Genomic DNA, 20,669 nt, shown 5'->3' on the forward strand with positions numbered 1-20,669 from the left:
GACATTACCCCAATAAAAAACAAATCTAAAAAAAGCACACTTAAGAAGAAAATTACTGTCTTGCTTTATGGTGCTTTTAAAAATGATTTTCCTCCTTCAGTGTTGTTACTTCAAATCTAATAAATTTAAGATGTATATGTAGGGTAGTGTTTATATCTCATATGTGGTTGGCCCATAAATATTATTTAAAATATGCACAGTTTTACATTAGGGTATTATTTCCTGACCTCTCAACTAAAGTTTATAAATAACTGATTCTGACATTCTGTACATTGTAATATAAATGAGCATGGGGTACGATATCAACCTCTTACCATAACTGATCATTAACACTCAAGAATGTTTTATGTTGGAGTGGAAAAGAGTTGGCTATCATTGAATGGAAAACAGAAACATGATTATACTTAGAAAATAAAGGCAGTAAATGGTTCATTTGCTCTCTTTCCATTTGCAGAATTGTAATAAAAATGCCAACTAGATGGATATTTAGGCAAAAGTACATTGCAATGAAGGTCAGATTACAAGAGGAGCTGCATTAATATACAACATTTTTGTTTGAGCCTGCTTTTCTATTTCAATTTCAAGAGTACTTGGGTATTTTAATTTCAGTTATAGATACCCATTTAGCAACTCTCTTTTCTATAAAATAAATGTTAACACTTCTAAGTTATTCCATTTTACCATGTTTTCTTAGATTTTAATCTTAATATTAAAAAAAATCACAACATTTGAAAGAAGTTACAGTCCTGTATATCACACAGAGTACTGAATGCCTTCTAGTTCACACATTAAGCTGCTGTAGCAGCAGCTGCATAGGATTTAGCACAACATATGGTGTTGATTCTTTCTCCTTTTTAATGAAAATCTGATTTATAAATCTCTTGCAACAAACTGGTGGTGAAATGTTTAGCAAAGCTATTACACATATTACTTGATATTTAAAAATGCCACCTTTTTTTCTCGTGAGCAAAATGATGACAGACGTATGAAGGTATGCTAAAAGAGGAGCGGAAATAAAATGGAAGGGAAGAATGAGAAAAAATGTAGAATTACAAGGTAATAACTAATACTCCCTAAAATGAGTCTCATAAAATAATGTTATTTTTATTGGTTAAATAATTATTTGAGCTGTAATTTTAGAGTTTTTAAAAATATTTTAAAGTATTAAGGTTGTAGTAAGGTGTTTTGTGTGTTTTATTGAGGGAGGGTAGAGAGGTAGTACAGCAGCTAAAGAAAAACTACACTGTTTCAGGATGTGTTAGAATGCTTTGTAAGACATTTCAAATAAATGTTCTTAATATGAACAATATCAATTTTTAAAATATAGAAAAATTGTATTAGCAATTAAAATAAAACGAAAAGTGTCATACAGGCTCTAGCTATACATATTCCAAGAAACAAACCTTGATGAAGATTGCCTTTCTTATTCATCAGTTCCTATTTTTCTATGCCCATGGCATTTATTCTTTCTAGAAATTAACTAGTGACTTGATATCATCTCATGTAAGAACTGATTCGGACTAAAATATTTTCCTTATATTCTTGAAGATTCCCTGTTATGGTACCTGTAATCTTTCCACTTAGATGAGGGACTACTTAAAACATCTTCCAATGAAAATATATTTATCAAGAGGAGATTTAAGAAGGGAAAAAACCATCCTTTACCTCTAAAGTGATACAATGCAGGTGTTTTAAGGAAAAATAGATTTTCCTTATACATACATATATGCAGAGAAGCTTGATTCTCAATCTAAGTTTTAATCCTCATTACAACTCAAAACTAATATTTTGTTTATTAAGATGCTATCATAAGCTGTACTAGCAGCCCTTCTCGAAAACAACACTTACATCATCACCAGTGGTGTTATCTTATTTTTTAATGTCACTGGTAGATTACAGACTGGGAATTAGATGTGTTTTTTTATAACCATTTACTTAGTGCCAAGTATTCATATGTTGATGCAGTCTGAGCTTGAGAATGTTGGGAATGACAGTTTCTATTTTCAGGCTAATCTTTTCTCTCTGTTGACCAAGTAACCTTTCCAGTCTTCACTTCCTCTTTATTCAGAATAAGTCCCCATCCCCCAATTCCTGACAAAAGAGAGCCTCGATATTCTGGAATAATCTTCCTCACCCTAATTTAGATGTGTCAAACCATGTCTGAATACTAGAGTGAGCGTGATTCAGCCACAAGCTGGTAACTCCACTAAGACTAGTGAAGTCAACATTAGACCCCTAAGAAATAAAGCATTTAGGGCTAGCAAAGAAGAGATTTTTAAAAAAGAAAAATACTAATATCTATTGCTGACTAGTGAATTTTTATTCATTTTATTTATAATAAACAACTTAGATCTTATTATGCCAATTGATCTTATTAAGCCAATTAATAACGCTGGTACAATATTTATAGGTGTTTCTAACAGAATTCATTTTATGTATAAATGGCCAGTCACTATTCTTGTTCTCATTATTACTACCGTTATGCCCATCCTCACTGAACACAAATAATTTACAGTAATCTGTGATCTCTCTAGAAAAGGAAATGGCATTAAGGGAAATCACAGATCGGCAGAGAGGAAATTAATTAAATATTAAATTAAATCTTGACAGCAAGCTTTCAGAGGCAGCAAAAAATCTCCATTGATGATACAAAGCAAATACACTTAACATCTTTCCTCATCTGTAGTATCTCAATAGATACTATACAGATCTAATACAGACCTAGATAACAGATCTAATGATCTGTCACATGAAACACCTGCTCCAAAGTTTCTTTTCTCCCAACTCCTAAAAACATGAGTTCTACAACCCAAGCTAGTAGGTAGATTTTTGCCCCTTTTTTTCTTCTCTCACATTGCTTAAGAGGCTTTCTACTTCAGTTGTCTGTAACTCCAGAGTAGTTTAAGTTATTCAACTTTTTCTGAATTTCATTTTAGTGCATCTCAAGAGGCTGACATTGATCAGACTCAGAGAATCTATCTTTTAATTCAAAGCCTGGGTAAAAATCTGTAAATGCCTGTGCGTGAATGCATAGTTAGGGTCAATATTACTTTTTCAGTACCCATACCTTTACACTGCACCTGACGTGTTGCGCTGATAAACACTATCAGGTATTCTAGTTTGCAAAAACTGTAAGGACCACTTCAAGGGCATCTCTGGGAAACTAGCTATTGGAACTGTCCTCAAATTTACCCTGCTGAGGCTAAAGTTTTCTTATCTATAAAATACTCTTCAGGGACTTACTTGGGGGTCCAGTGGTGAAGACTCCATGCTTCTACTTCAGGGAGCACAGGTTCAATCCCTGGTCAGGGAGGAAAGATCACGTATGCCATACCATGCAGCCAAAAATAATAATAATAATAAAATACTATTCATTACTTAATTAAAAAAATAATGGGGGAAGCAGTAAAAGCCCTCAATTCCAGAGGGTGAGAAAGCTTGGGGATAGAGAGCTGTGAAGTTCTTTTAATTAGTCCAGCACAGAAAGACTGATTTACCTAGAAATACCATTTGCTTAGTTTTCATGAAGTGCTTACTTCTGCATCTATGACCCTTTCTTCCAACCCCAGGCCCTCTTTGCCCCCGTTTGACAGCTGAGTCCTCTTCACTTGGTTCTGGATTCCAAGGCCAGGCCAGTCTAGATGGGATCTCTCTCACCTGAATATGAAAGTGATGATGATTCATATTGGACCTAACTCAGTATACATGAAGACACCGCTGGTAGAATCTATGTTTGGCCATAGTTTGGCACTTCCGGTAGAACAATACTCAGTAGCCATCCAGATTGCACTGGCCATTGTGCAGGATTTTTGTTCCAGAAAGTTGGAAAACTTACAGCAACAGTAGGCTGCTGGCCATCTTCTTCAGATTTACCAGTCAAAGTAACTATGTGCAAATCAACTGAGACAGAGTTGATAAAAGATATAAAGAAAGCAGGAAGACCTGATTCAGAAATGAGCAAATAAAGCAGCACCTGAAATCAGCAATATAATTGAAGCAGCAACAGAATTTATCAAACAGGACATTGTGATGTTCAGTGGATTTGTGAGAGGCTATTTGCTAGGCCTTGCCTCTTAAGGACATGAGTGTTCTGTCACAGTGGATTCAACCTGAGAGGAGAAGGGGTGGTAACATGATGATGTCTCTACAGTTCCAGACACCAGATTCTCCAGGGTGTGAAGAAAAAAGTAGTTGGGCAAAATGGAGCTCACAACTTACTGTTTGTCTTCTGACAAATCCTGCAGCGCAGCCAAAAAATAAATAAAGTGAATCCACTTTAAAAAATATATATGTTTGCAATAAACTAAAAGGATTGTAATGCCCTTTTGTGGAAGGTCTTAGAAATAATAGAATTATTGAATATATTAAATAGATTCTACTGATATAAAATACTAATAATGGGGGAAAAATCACTGCTGTTCTAGTCTCTGTGACATAATTAGTGCACCTTGTATCTCCCAAATCTTACCATTCTGTTTCTCTTGCAGGACCAGAATACGGTGCTGCCCTTTGCATTCTCTGCTTCCCAGCACAGAAAACACTGGCAAAGAACAGGCAAGGAAGCTGGACATTTAAGCCACTCTAAACTACAGATTATTCTTGAAGGAGAATCCTTTAAGGAACTGAGTTTTTGGTTTTACATGTATAGTAATGAATATATACAACTGAATTTTACAGTTATTTTTAAACAGTTGTATAAATGTTTTCTTAACTGAGAGATGACTGATTTTACTTTTTCTGTTTTCACTTGTATTCATTATGACGTTTTTAAAATTATAAGCCTTGAATCAATATACTTATGTGAGTGTTGATAAGAGTAGTCATTTCTAAGCTTGTTTGTCTCATGCCATAATATATACACATATTTCAAGATATTGAATTTATAGAAAATATATAGAAAAATATATGGAAGTGAATATTTAGAGAAAAAATCACTACTGATCACACCTCGTCAAATTATAAGATATGACAATTTCCCCTAACTACTCTCAATACAAATGCTATTAATGCATTTGTATATGCAGTGAAACTTTTTTTTTTTTTTTTTTTTTTGCGGTACACGGGCCTCTCACTGTTGCAGCCTCTCCCGCTGCGGAGCACAGGCTCCGGACGCGCAGGCTCAGCGGCCATGGCTCACGGGCCCAGCCGCTCCGCGGCATGTGGGATCTTCCCGGACCGGGGCACGAACCCGTGTCCCCTGCACCGGCAGGCGGACTCTCAACCACTGCGCCACCAGGGGAGCCCTGCAGTGAAACTTTTGAAAATTCATGTAGGAAAATTATATCAGACAGCTCACAGATTAGATTGTACAAATATTGAGTACATTAATGATAATTCATTAAAAACAATCCTAGGTAAAAACAGTAATAAGATGTCGGTATTAAGCCAATCCTTTGAAGTAAAAAGTAATGGCATATAGGGTGTTAATAGATATTAGAGACATAAATTAAAGTGATTGGGCTAACTAAGGCTATAATGCCACACTAGCAATTCAGATTATTATGAGTGTTTTGTAGTGTCAGCCTGGGAATGCTCAAGGAAGTATATTCCAAACTTCCTTAATGATAAATGTCACCAGACTAGATAGCTAAACGTAATGATTATCAGACCTCTGCCCCAAGAGATTCTCATTCAGTAGATTGTATTGTGACATTGTTATCTATAGTGTACCTGTAGTCCTCCTGGGGACTCTTCAGGCAAGCTTGAAAATCACCAAGGCTAAGAGGTCTGTGACCTTGGCACACTCTGAGCCTTTTAATCTTCCTCATTTGTACTTAAAGTTTGTGAAATAGGTTATAATTGTCAGATTATATAAACTATTTGTTTTATTTTACAGCATTTGCTCACCGAACAACTCTGTGAACTACTTGATATATATTTCATACATTCTTTACTTGGATTTAAGGGTGCACATGCGTTCTCAAACTTAATGTGCATGAGGATCACTTGGACAAATCATTAAAATGCAAATGCATGCTCTGCCACCTAGATTTTGATTCATTTGGTCTCTGATGGGACCTAGGAATTCACATTTGAAATAAGCACTCCTGCTGATTCTGATGAAAATGCTGTACAGATTATATATTCAGAAATCCCACTGTAGAGGACTGATGAATTAAAATCGCAGTGACTGTAGGAAATCCACCTAAATCTAAACAAACCCTGTGGAAATACTTCTGTGTTTGGAGCTTCCTACCAGCTGCCAACGTATTACCTGAATTTTACTAGAAATGGTGCACTTGAATGTCATAAGACATTATCTTTATTCATTGGAATTATTTTGAGATTCATTCTATTTAAAAGACACTACAAGGAGGGCTTCCCTGGTGGCGCAGTGGTTGAGAGTCCGCTTGCCAGTGCAGGGGACACGAGCTCGTGCCCCGGTGCGGGAAGATCTCACATGCCGCGGGGCGGCTAGGCCCGTGAGCCGTGGCCGCTGAGCCTGCGCGTCCGGAGCCTGTGCTCCGCAACGGGAGAGGCCACAACGGTGAGAGGCCCGCGTACCACAAAAAAAAAAAAAAAAAAAAGACACTACAAGGACAGAACTTCTAGGTGATTTAATTAAGACAAAACTCCTATTATTTGCTATTTAGGTAAACTATTTTATTTTTAATGTCCAAGCAAAATAATTGTTTGCAATTGTAATTATACTCTTTACCAATGTATCAAAAACTCCACAAAGAAACTGGTATTATATTTTCCTACAGGAAATCTTGCAATTTTGCAGTTCACATTTTTAGTTAGGTAAATACAACTTTCATTACAATGCACAGTGAGAATTTAAAAGTTTCTGATCCTTTCTGCAATAAAATGTTATGTACATGCTTTAAGACAGTTGAATTACTATGCTTCTCACTAATGATGGAGTAAAATTTTACGTGAATGTGTTATAATATTTCTGAATCTCATTAAATATTACATTCATAGAATTTTATTTTAGAACAATAGCTATCATCTCTTAATTGTTATGATCCTGAAACACACCAAATGCATTTCACTTGGTCAAATTTGCATTGTAACTTATTTTAAATGTTTAATCTTAGACATCTGAGTTATTAGAAGGGTTGATTCAAAAATCGAATGTGTCTGGCTTGCAGAAGAATGAAACTGTCAATCCTATAATGATTAAAATAATGGATTAACAAATGTGCTAACCATATAAACAGTGGCTTTTTATATTGGTGTATCAATGTTTTTAAATTAGTAAAATTTGTCAATGTGATCAGCTTTATGTTTTTTACTTTCAGATGATATAGTCCAATTTAATGAGGAATAATAACACTGGCTTTCTCAGAGTTATTACCACAATGCAATCAGCAAAGTACGTTAACAATTTGGATAAACAGTCCTTGTGTGTGTGTGTGTGTGTGTGTGTGTATGAAAGTGCACATATGCCTGTGTGCACATAGAGTATACATGTTTAATTATAATATTGATATTTAAAATACAGTTATATTTATCTGTGTGAACACATTTTATTTCTATTTTGAACAGAGTGTTATTAATTCAACCATGCTATTGACCATCTATTTCTGATTTCCTAAATAATTATTTTAAACAGAAGTCATGTTCCTTTATCCAGGTTGGTTTTCCTCATCGAAATTGTGTGTAGAAGAATAATATCTTGATGAGAAAAAGAAGAAAGACTGCACAGTCTAACCCTAATTTTAGAGGGATAGCTTTTTATCTTCATCCCTGACATCAAAAGAGGAGGTATCATAACATTTTAAAGCTTGAGCTTTTTATTTGACCGAGATTAGAAAATAAGGAACTCTGGATTTTGTACTTGTTTACCTGAAAACATCAAATTTAATACAACTCAAAAGATATATTATATTCTACTTTACTTTTCATATGTCATTGTTATAGTCAAATGTTCCCTTTTTTCCAAGAAGATAAAGTTTTCCTTTGTGAATATTTTTTTTTAACTTTTCATTTAATATTGGAGTATAGTTTTTTGTTTTGTTTTGTTTTTTTGCCACACCATGCGGCTTGTGGGATTTTAGTTCCCTGACAAGGGATTGAACCCAGGCCCTAGTCAGTGAAAGTGCAGAGCCCTAACCACTGGGCCATGAGAGAATTCCCTGGAGTATAGTTGATTAACAATGTTGTGTTAGTTTCAGGTGTACAGCAAAGTGGTTCAGTTATACATATACATGTATCTATTCTTTTTCAAATTCTTTTCCCTTTTAGGTTGTTACATAATATTGAGCAGATTTCCCTGTGATATACAGTAGGTCCTTGTTGGTTATCCATTTTAAATACAGCAGTGTGTACATGTCAATCCCACACTCCCTAACCATTCCTTCCCCCCACCCTTCCCCCTGGTAGCCATAAGTTTGTTCTCTAAGTCTGTGAGTCTGTTTCTATTTTGTAAATAAGTTCATTTGTCTCATTTGTTTTTAGATTTCGCATATAAGGTATATAATACAATATTTCTCTTTCTCTGTCTGACTTACTTCACTCAGTATGACAATCTCTAGGTCCATCCATGTTGTTGCAAATGGCATGATTTCATTCTTTTTAATGGCTGAGTAATATTCCATTGTATATACGTACAACATCTTCTTTATCCATTCCTCTGTCGATGGACATTTAGGTTGTTTCCATGTCTTGGCTATTGCAAACAGTGCTGCAATGAACATTAGGGTGCATATATCCTTTCAGACCATGTTCTTCTCTGGATGTATGCCCAGGAGTGAGATTGCAAGATCATATGGTAGCTCTATTTTTAGTTTTTTAAGGAAACTTCATACTGTTTTCCATAGTGGCTGTACCAATTCACATTCCCACCAAAAGTGTAGGAGGGTTCCCTTCTCTCCACACCCTCTCCAGCATTTATTGTTTGTGGATTTTAAAATTTGTATGGAGACACAAAAGACCCTGAATAGCCAAAGCAATCTAGAGAAAGAAAAACGGTGCTGGAGGAATCAGGCTCCCTGACTTCAGATTATACTACAAATCTATAGTCATCAAAACAGTATGGTACTGGCACAAAAATAGAAATATAGGACAATGGAATAGGATAGAAAGCCCAGAAATAAACCCACACACCTATGGTCAATTAATCTACGACAAAGGAGGCAAGACTATACAATGGGGGAAAGACAGTGTCTTCAATAAATGGTGCTAGGAAAACTGGACAGCTACATGTAAAAAAATGAAATTAGAACATTCTTTAATGCCATACACAAAAATAAGGTCAAAATAGATTAAAGACCTAAATGTGAGACCATAAACTATAAAACTCTTAAAGGAAAACATAGGCAGAACACTCTCTGACATAAATTGCAGCAATATCTTTTTCGATCCGTCTCCCAGAGTAATGGAAATAAAAACAAAAATAAAGAAATGGGACCTAATTAAATTCAAAAGTTTTTGCACAGCAAAGGAAACCATAAACAAAATGAAAAGACAACCCACAGAATGGGAGAAAATATTTGCAAATGATGTGACCAACAAGGGATTAGTCTGCAAAATTTACAAGCAACTCATGTGGTTTAATATCATCAAAACAAACAACCCAAACAAAAAATGCACAGAAGACCTAAATAGATATTTCCCCAAAGAAGATATACAGATGGCCAAGAGGCACATGAAAAGATATTCAACATTGCTAATTATTAGAGAAATGCAGATCAAAACTATCGATACAATGAGATATTACCTCACACCAGTCAAAATAGCTATCATCAAAAAATCCACACACACACACAAAAAAATCCACAAACAATAAATACTGGTAAATATTATTTTTATTTTGTATTATAAGTAATAGTTTTTAATAGCTAAGAATTAATACATTTATAACAATGTCTTAAAAACAGAGAAAATCACAATTTGTGAGAATTTAAAGCCGAAATAGATCTATTTATTTCTAAAACATAAAATTGAAAAATGATTATTATTCCAAGTATTCAAGTGCGGCATGAGCAGTGTTTAAAAAGATTTATAGACTTGTATTTCATCTAATATAGGAAATCATTCTAGATACTTATTTGTCCAGGGGATTAGTTAAACAAATGTCCCTAACCTATTTAAATTTGTCATCTCAATTGAAGACAGGTCTCAAGAAGTGAATTGGTGGACTCTGAAACACATGGACACACTTTGTGACCATCCTATTATTAGAAGCTAAAAGGTAATTACAAATCACAGAGGTGGCAGCGGCTCGAAGGGGTCAGGTTAGAAAGACAAGGAGAAAAATTATGGTCTAATTTTTTAAAAAAAGGATGTGTGTTTAAACTCAATTGAGTTATTTAATGAGTAGATTTAGAGAAAGGATGGTACCCTGTCACACCACTTTAGCATACTGAATAGCTCAAGGGGAAAATGTTGCTAGGAAGCTTTAATTAATTTCCTTCATCTAATCCTCTGTTAACACTAAACAAGCCACTGTCACATGCATCATATGAATTCCAAGGACAAAGTAAAAGCCATTTAAAAGTAGTCATATCCCAATAAGGTTATTAAGAGACCATTTCTAAGTTCCTCATTAAAGTTAATGCATTTAACATTAATACTGTTCAAAATCCATATTACAGTCCAGCAATTTCATAAAATATTGATTGCTTTGGTGTGTCCTTATATACTAATGTATTATATTTTTAAGTAACTTAGTGAGGCAAAAGTCCAGGTTATTTAGTTTCAGCTTGTTGTGAAAGATTGCAACTCCTGTAACAGCTTTAAATTGCAATAGCTCAAGCCTTTGGGTATATCCGTTTCTGTATCTAAAATTGAGTGCCAGCATCACAGCCTCTGTATTTTGTCTAGAGCTCTTCTCTCTCTGGGTTATACAAAACAATAGGAGATTAATGGGGTAACATATTAAAAAGTTTTACGAATGATCAATATTATCCCTATTTTTCTGTAGGAGAAATGGAGTCATATGTAGGTTAAGTAACCATTAAAACTGTTATAGAAAAGGATCCATTTATGCTGCATTTAACTGCATTCCAAGCACTTATTCTTTGCTAATCTCCTTAACTGTCACTTTGAGTGCCAAAGGTGAGGTACGTATCCTGTATAAACATATGCAAATTTTGAATCATTTAAGCTGTCTTTTCAAATATTGATCAATATATCAAGTTTGATGATCAAAAACCAGAATTTTCCTTACTCTTTGCCAAAAAGCCCCTTTTAGTGAGATTTTCTTTAATGTAATGAGGCGGGGCTGGGGGGAGGCATAGGTTTGCATATAAATGTATTTCCCATCAGTAAACTTACTTCCCCAAACATCTAGTACTATCATCTCAACTGAAAAGCTGGTGTAGAAAGAATGTCAAAGTCCATGCTGGAGAATAAAATCCTTCCCCACTGAAAACTGTAGAGCAGGTCTGAAGGGAACGACATCTCTCGCTATCTTAAGGAAATTCTTTTTCTTTTATTTTTTCCTGTCAAAATGCAGCTTAATTCAGTATGAAGACTACGTATAGTGGCTTGTTGCTTAAGGTCCTACAATGTTTTTTGCATAACGGTAATAAAGTGTTTTAATGATACATTTTTCCATTAAGACTTTGGAAGAATATATTGTTGGCATAATGGGTAGAATGAGAGAGTATCTTACAGTGTACGGCAAGAGGAGGTGGGAAAGTTAAAGTAAAAGAAATAAAAATATCATTGTATATTATTTTACATGAAATAAAATTTAATTAATGACAATAATTTGTAAAGTGATGAGCATAGCCAAACACAAATGTGAGTGAAATGGAACTAATATCAGAGACTAAAGAGAAATCTTCATAGATTCACTCTTCTGTAGAAATTGAAGACAGATAAAGGGAAAAGGGCATGGAGAGAATCAAGTTTTTAATTTTCATACAAAACATTAAAAATCCATTGATATCAGATAAGTTCTTTGTATTGAGACCTCCAGTGTGAGTGGTGGGAGCTATTTCAATGTCCCTAAATTCTTTCTCAATGAATTTCAGATTTCCTCTACATATATTGAAGAGAAATGTCGTGAATTTTTTAAAGAAATTAGTTCAAATGGAAAATAAGAAGAAATGGAGAAGAAAGAGAAGACAGAGGAGGTGAAGGATGAAGAGAAGAAGAACAAGGGAAAGCACATCATTAACATCTATGAAAACATATGGTCAAGAGAAAAATACACTCCTCCTACAAAGAACTGGGGAGATCAGTGTTCGGCCCTCTTTCTGTCAGTTTACTTTGTAATTGTTTTGTCCAATTTACCTTAGGCTAGCCATGTATTTCCTCCCTACTTTACATACGCATGGAAATTGCACATTTTCTAGGATTGGGCTGAAACAAGTTGTGTCTTGAACACGTGGCAAATTTCCTACTCTCTTCTAAGCAAAGTCAAAATATGCCAAGAAAATATACCACATGGAGGTATAACACAACACAGGGTAAGGTGCATTTGGAAGCAAGCAAAGACTTTCCTAACAGATGAAAAACTTTCTAGAGCCCAGGCCTCCTGAAAAAGAAAGTTCAACATGAATATAAAGAGAGGAAGAGACTGCTATGGAATGAGCTTAAAAGAGTAGGAAGAGATCATATCAAGAAAAAAAAAAAACCTGAAATTATTCTTAGTTTGCAGTTTTATTAAGTAGAAAAGAGAAATTGTGGAAATACCTTACATGTGATAACAGTAGGATGAGTTCGTGTTTCTGTAAACTGTTTCCTTTGCAGTCTGAATACTGGATTGGAAAGCAAGAAAAAAAAAAGGAATTCAGATCAACAAGTTAAGGGTCATTTCAGCAGTTAACAGAAAGACAGTGGCAGCTGGAAAGAGTTGACAGTAGAAATGGAGAAAATAAATAATGTAGGAGGGAGAATAAAGAATTTTTGGTGCTTTGTGACAGGTGGGCAAAGGTGTCTTGTGCGATAACTGTATTAATGGAATGTCAATCCATTTACTAAGAAAGAGATTCAGGAATAGGAGAGATTTTGATGGAATAATATCACAAGTTAAGTTTGGGACAAGTAAGATTTGAGTGGAGCTGTCCAATTGTCTGCAAGATATTACCAAGTAGAAAAAATAAGATTTCTGGGCTATAAAGAAAGTATCTGAGTACAATGGGCTTATAGACAAGCAGAGGTACTAGATAAATTGGGTTTAAAAGCTTGACCATTTACAAACAATTTTCCTAATCAAAGGATTATACCTCAGTTTCTTCACCTGCAAAAGCGGGATTGCAGTGGCACCTCTTGACATTGATCTTAGAGGATTATTGTGGAAATTCAATGAGATATTATATGCAAGACACTTGTCATACGTCTAGAGTTTTATACATATTCACGAATGTTAGCTATTATTGCCGTCACTATCATCACCATTTAAACATCTGGGAATGTATGACTTTCTTAAGAAGAGATGTCTCAAGGTTAGATGAGCAACCTCAGCATTGGAATACAGTTAGGGAAGGAGAATCCAGAACACAAAACTGAGTAATATGGGCAGCATTGGAAGTACATATATAACTATGAAAATGTTATGCGATAGATATGAAAAATTTTCAGAGTCCAAAGAAAATGAGGGTTGAAAAATGTCCACTTTATTTAACAATAAGGACATATTGAATACACTTGCAAAGCAAATTAAAAAAATATATAAATGTATCCTTGGCATGGCTTAGCATGAAATTTTTGGAGAGTAGCTATGCATAAGTAGCCACCAGTAGTAGATAGCTAATATTAGCAAAATTTTTTGTGCATAGCAGATGGCACAGTTTTGGGAATTGAAGAGAACAAAAGGAGAAGAAAAAGAGAGAAGCTGACAAATTTATCAATTAATTAATTGGAGAAATAATCTTGCCATTTTTTGGAGGAGAGCAAGCTTAGGGTTATAAGAGAGGCATATGGTCAAATAATCCTTTAGATATGCAAATATTGGCAATGGCTTTCTTCAGTGGAGTAGAGATGAGTAATATGATCTCTATGAACTGGTAGGACTAAGAAAACTTTCTGTTTAAAGTTGGAACAACTTATTTGGTCAATGATCCATACTGTTCCATACATGGAAATGTTGTAAAATGTCAGTCAGATATCAATCATATAGATCCGACATCATTCCTTAAAGAGAGACATTTTACAATGACTCAATCTTGGAATATTTATTCCTCCATATTTCAGAAATTCCTCCATATTTCTCCTTCAAAAAGAATCCTCCTCGTCAGCAGTTGCTCATGTTTGTCTCATCAAATTAACCAAAATCCTGCTTATTAGCAAACCTCACATGAATTATCATACTGTTTCTCTCCTTTTCTTCATTAACAAACATCTTGGGAAAACTTCCTACTTTAAATTTCTTCTACTCTTTCTTTTTCACCTTTGTTAATTTTTCTCCATTTGCCTCTTAAATGTGAACATTCCAGTAGATTTTTTTTTTCTAGCTTATAGTCTCTCCTCATTCTACATATTCTCATGCAGCAATTTGATCTTCAGACATGTTTTCAGTCTGTATGATATGCAGAAACGTTCAGCTCAGACTCAAATCCAACTGCTAACATTTTTAGTTCCAAACCAGGAGGTAGGAGGCTGACAGTGAAAATAAGTGGAAAGTCAGACAAGTAAACTGCCCCTGAAACCAAGGCTTCCCTGAAGGCCTATGATGGTATATTTATCCCAGATCCCAAGGTTGGATAGCCTTAGAGGGAATAGGAGACAATATTTTGTACTGACACAAGATGGTCAGCTGGAATCGATATTTTGGATGAAACTGGGACTTTGAAAGGGTTATACCTTTATGGAAAAATCAGCAGGAAATAAAAAGTACATGTGTTTACATGACAGAAATCTTCCAAAATGGCCTGAATGCTAGATGGAGAATGCAAGGCAAGCTCTCGTGAAAAATCATATACGGTAATTCTGCTCTTTTGTAGGATTTGGGTTTTAAATTTACGTTACTCATAGAGTCAAGGAAATACAAACTCAAAAAGTTAAAGATATGACTAATTGGTATCACTCCAGAAACTTAGTAGAAACAAAAGAAAATATATTCCAGATTAGCCATTCTGATTGGTATAAAGTGTTATTTTGCCTTTTCCCCAACATCTAGGGAAGTTAAGCACCTTTTCATATATGTATTGGTTATTTGGATACCTTTGTTTGTAAAAGCCCTGTTCAAGTGTTTTGTTCATTTTTTTCTATGATTTATTCATAGAAATTTATTTGAATAAATTCAAATTTATTCAATTTCTTAGTAAATATTTATGTGTATCTTACAAATATATGAATTGCAAATATATTTTCCCATGCTGAAGCTTGCCTTTTTAGACTCTTAAAGGTGTCTCTTGATAAGTAGAACATCTTTATTTTATGTAGGTAAACTTGTATATTTTTTTCCTCTATGCTTACTGGTTTCTGAATTTAAGAAATCTTTCACACTCAACAGAACAGGTAAAATGAAAAGAAAAACAGTATCAAGTGTTGGCAATTTTATGGAACAACTGAACATCTAGTGTTCATTGACCCAACTATTTTGGAAAACTGTCAGTATTGTACTAAAACTGAACAATATTATTCCATATTACCCAACAATTCCACTGTTAGATAAGTAACCTATTTATAGAAATTACTATACATATTTACCTAAAACTTTGAACAAAACTATTGGTATCAACACTACATATAATGTAGCCAAAAAATGGAAACAACCCTAATGTCCATCAGTAATAGAATGAATATACAGATTTTGCTACAGTCACACAATGGAATGATAAGGAATAAACTGGGTACACACACATAGTAGTTCAATAAATTATTATTATTATTTTGTCTTGAGTATGCTAAGACTCTTTCTTTATTCAAAAGGTCTAATAATTTCACTTTGGATATATCTTGGCATTGATTATGACTACATTTACTAGGCAGCTTTAGATATTTCTTTATTTCAATAAATAGTTACAGGAGTACACAGGTTTGAGAATATTTTTGTTGTTGTTGTTGATTTATTTTTTAACCACTATGGGAAATACTTAAGTATTTTTATACATACAGAGAAAAGAGCAACTGATAAGAGAACTAAAAATGTAGAAGAGAGAAAGTCCTAAATATAGGGCAATATTTCAGTACTGAAACAGATGGAAGAAGATAGAATCCAATGCAGAGACAGTTGATATAACCTTGCAAAAGAAATGAGCACCCAGCCTTTGGAACTGAGGAAAAGGAAGCATGTAGTTGAGTTTCTGAATAAAAAATACTATGTGATTGACAAAGAAAATACCTATCTTGTGTCTTCTGACCCTAATAATTCTAGTGAAGTACAAGGCAAGGTCAAGAGCTGAGAAAGAGGATAGAAGTGACATAGAGGTTACTCTATATTAATGACATCTTTCAATAGCTAATTCATGGGAAGCTTTAAGGTATGAGGAATTTGAACAGAAGGGTAGTTCAAATGATTGGTGAGGGTTTAATAGAGAGCTGTGATCAAAAAACAAGTATCGAATCAGAATGAATGGGTTTCAAACCCACTTCTACCACTTCTGTATTTTGTGACTTTGAGTGTCAGGTTATTCATCTGTAAAATGAGAGTAAAAGAAATGATATTCCTATAGGATTACTATGAAGATACAAAGAAATAATAAGAGGTAAAATGATAGACACACTATCTTAATTAGTTACTTGCATTTTTTTTTTTTTTTTTTGGTTAGTCAGTGGATCTATAGTGACGGGATAAGAAAGTAGAGAGATTAATAGAGTAGGAAAATGGCAATAGGTCAAGCCTCATGATATATTCACTTTTATTTTTTTAGATCAAAAGTCAGTGAAGTAAGGAGTGAAGGAGATAAAAGGGTAAATGGTTTTAGTAAAACAAAAAAGAAGTAGATTAGCAGTCATCATTTAAGATATGGCAAAATTATGCTTGATGTCAATGTGTAAAATGTAAAAAAAAAATTGCTAGAAAATGGAAAATTGTTTGTAAAATTCTTAGTGGATTCAGGATGCCTTCACCTACATACCTACTCACTTTTTAACCAACCTCTATGTGTGCTTTGCACCTAACACTTCAAATGACTTTGCTTTGTTAAGATCTGATATCTAAATTTATTTGATCTAGCAACAACATTCAATACAGTTGAACTCTTTTTCCTTTTTAAAATACTCACATTTCTTGACTGGCCTCCAAGTTTGTACATTTTTTTCACAGTCCTCCTACATCCTTGTCTGCTCCATCACTATCTTCTATGAAAATATGGCCGCCTTTCCAATGATCCCAAATACTGAATTTGGGGGTCTTCAGTGTATAGGTGGTATAGTTTACTTAGTTCTTGGAAAAAAGTGTGAATTGAGAACAGGAGAGCCCAAATCTATATCCAGAGCAAATTTAATATTCAGAATTGCTTAGAATGGAAGATTCTATCTTTCTCTACTATAATGCTGGCTGCTTGAATCAGTAAGAATAACCATCCATCTCCATGGCTTCCTCTTTCCCATGGTAGGGAGAATAATCATGATTTACTCTTTCTGTAGTCTCCAACCCAGCCCTTACTAAAGTGTTCTAAATAATCCATATGTATTTTCCCTAGAACTCCTTAGCCCTAAGCTTCTTGCATTATTCTTTTCAGGCCATCGACCTCATGGCAGAGTTCTCTACCACAGCACAGAATTTAGAGTATTTCCACACATCAGACATACATATTGGATAACTAAGTGTATTGCTTGTATCTTTGCCTATTCGGAATATTTCCCATCACCAAAACCCTGGTCATCCCAGGGAGAGAGGGGGCACTGCAATGAGATAGTAGTTAATTTTCCATAGTGGCGCTACACCATGCCAAACTTTCAACCAGGCCTTTGTCTTTTCCACCTCTATCTATACAACTTCTGGTTGTAGAGAATCCCTTAAAACTCTGCCTAGCATCCTTACCTACCTCAGATATATTTATTACCATCAGATCTGCTGGATTATATACCTAAGTGGTAGGCTGCAATATCATGTAGCACCCTCTCTATGCTTCACTCAAATCAAGTTATCTTCTAAAATACCACATAAAAACACCAGAACAGTAACCACAAGCCCTCTAAAATTCAAGTGGTCCACTAAAAACCACACCTCATTTTTTATAGGCTGGAAGTTCAAAGTGTAACAAGTATTATAAATTAGGAGAATTTCCTCTAATGTCACAGAGCCCTAGACTCACAAAAACGTCACAAATAACTGCAGATGGATGAATCTTTGAAACTTTATCTCTCACCCTCTGGTTTGCCTGTGTCTTAGTAGATAAGACCACATGCTACTTACTGCTTCCCTGGTCTAATGAGTATATCACTAATATAGTGAATCAGCATGTTGTTTTCTGGAACATCAAAATGGTCTAGGTCCTAGTGAACTACAGAGCAAGAGACTTAACAGGGTCTGGTGAAAGTTAAAGGTTTGAAAACTGAGTGGTAGAAGTAGGAAAATTCTTATCAACAGTCTTATGCCTCAAGAGATGAAATTCTCATCACTCCATCAGACAAATGAGTGAGAATAAAAATGTTGTCCAAAGGTGACTGAAATCTAGAATGAATGGTAAAGGAAGTATAAGATAAATATCAACTTTGATTCTAGGATCACCTGTAACATCAAGGACTATATTGAAGGATATTGACATTGACCTCTACTCTGAGGGATTGTAGTTGCTCCTTCTTTCTTGAGATAGAATTCAGGGCCTCTTTTACTAGTAACAGATTTGTATATCATAAGAGTGTATGCTATTTAATTGGCATGAAGGGTAAACTGTTAGAGACCGAGTCAATACACCACTCATAGTTACTTGGGTCTCATTCATTTCCCTCACTTCCAGAGTGAAGGCAATGATTTTAAAATCCTGGCTCCAGTGACTGCCTCTCATCTCTGAACACCGTAAGTTGTCCCAGGGTGCCAAAGGACCAGGGATGGATATTAGACATGACCACCTGTGTGCCCTCCAAGGCATGAGCTCCAGCAGCTCCAGCATCCAGTCCACCTGAGCTGGACTCATGTCCAACTGAAAATTCCTGCCTTCCTAGTGGCCCAGTTTAGGTGAATTAATGCCTCACAAAGATTTTGATTACAAGAGACAGGAGGTGGAAAGCAACTAACAGAAATGTCTTTCCTTTCTTCCTTCAAGGAACTGCTCTATGTGGTGCTGTGTAATCTCATGGAGATGTTCCATAACTGAGCAATCGTACTTTTTTTTGAAACTATGTTCAGTTTGATAAAACATGACATTTTATTCCCTATCCCTCTTTTTCTACACTTTTGCTTTCAGTTGATCACCACTCCTCCAACAATAATTGAATATGTAAGATTTTCCTCATGTCCTGATTTCTAGGAAACCAAGGCTAAAACATGATGCTTATCAGACAGGTAGGTAAGATAAAATTGAGGGCAAAGTAGAAACTATTTTATAATCCTATGATTATCTGAGGCACAGAATTTGTGCCTTTAGTTACACTTACATTCCAAGCCCCACAATATTATTGAAACTATAGGCCATACCTAAAACAGCAGAACTATGAATCTTTACTACAGGAAAGACTTTTCCAAAAACAGTTTTTCTAGTGTGAACAGATGCAACAAATTAATTTTTCTTCTTGTAAATCTATAAAAATATTGCAAATAACCTGTCAGTTATGACCTTTAGAATGGTATTGACCTTTTAATCTCATAATGGTGAAAAAGTGATAAAGTATAGCTGCACATAAATTGTATTTCAACCCTACCCACCCGTGAGAATTGATAAAACAATAAGCAGAAAAATACAGAGTTGTTCAGTACAATCACATGCCAGGAGTAATGGACACTGAGAGTGTTTAATGGACAATTAATTATTTTTCACATCCAGAAAAGAAACATGTGTGTGAGAATCTTGCTGCTCTCGTCTGTATATAAACTAGGTTTTTACACAATGTTCGGCAACATGCAGACCTAAGTTCAAGAGGCCTGTACTACTGTTAGAATGAATGCGAAGAAGACAGTGTTAAAATGAAAAATATATGAAACAGTGAAAAGTTCATGCCTACTTAAAGGCAACCTTATATTACATTGAAGTTTATGTACCAGTACTAATGAAAAGGGGCAATAAAAGAGGTTCTTTTATGCTAAATTAAAGAGTAGATGTATATCAGAGACTCTTTCTTGTTAATGCTTTAGCAGAGGATCACCAAAATGATCTCTCTTTCAAGAGAATACCTGCATTACACATAGTCAGCAACTGGATACCTGTATATCTGTGCTAAAGCTCCAGACATGTTTCCCTCAAGTTCTCTGACAAGGTTAGAGGCTCCAAAGCCACCTGTTTGAGCTACTAAACCCCCTTTATGTCGCACCAGGTTCAAGGCTCTTGATCAAGTAGCCAGTTACTTCTGGAAGGTAAAGGAATTGTGCAACGATGTAAAGGGTGCTTATACCTTTCTGCTCCCAGCCTCTTAAACTTCAGAATTTTTTTTTTTTTTTTTTTTTTTTTTGCCACACCACATAGCATATGGGATCTTCCCCAACCAGGGATCAAACTTGTGCCTCCTGTAGTAGAAGTGTGGAGTCTCAACCACTAGACAACCAGGGAAGTCCCCAATTTCAGAATTAAAGCCTTGTTCCAACCCACAGTCCTGTCTCTAGCATAGTTGACTCAATTCATAGATATTTTAACCAATGAGTCAGGGAATTTTTAAGAAATAGCCTTATAGACTTTGGGGTAAAAGACCTGGAATCAATGAGATATGTGGTGTTAAGTCTTTTCTGG

General features: G+C 35.0%; 1 protein-coding gene and 1 pseudogene across 1 annotated transcript in view; one reads left to right on the forward strand and one right to left on the reverse strand.

The window, feature by feature from the left end:
• Positions 1 to 20,669, reverse strand: part of LOC149743954 (uncharacterized) — a 119,117-nt gene that overhangs the window by 38,797 nt on the left and 59,651 nt on the right. The window lies entirely within an intron of this gene.
• LOC149743955 (FUN14 domain-containing protein 1 pseudogene) lies at positions 909 to 8,350 on the forward strand (annotated as a pseudogene).

The sequence above is a fragment of the Delphinapterus leucas genome, unplaced genomic scaffold (assembly GCF_059928025.1).
Source record: "Delphinapterus leucas isolate spDelLeu-1000000601 "Yukka" unplaced genomic scaffold, BTC_Dleu_Yukka2 spDelLeu_asBTCV2_sq40, whole genome shotgun sequence".
Lineage (NCBI taxonomy): Eukaryota > Metazoa > Chordata > Mammalia > Artiodactyla > Monodontidae > Delphinapterus > Delphinapterus leucas.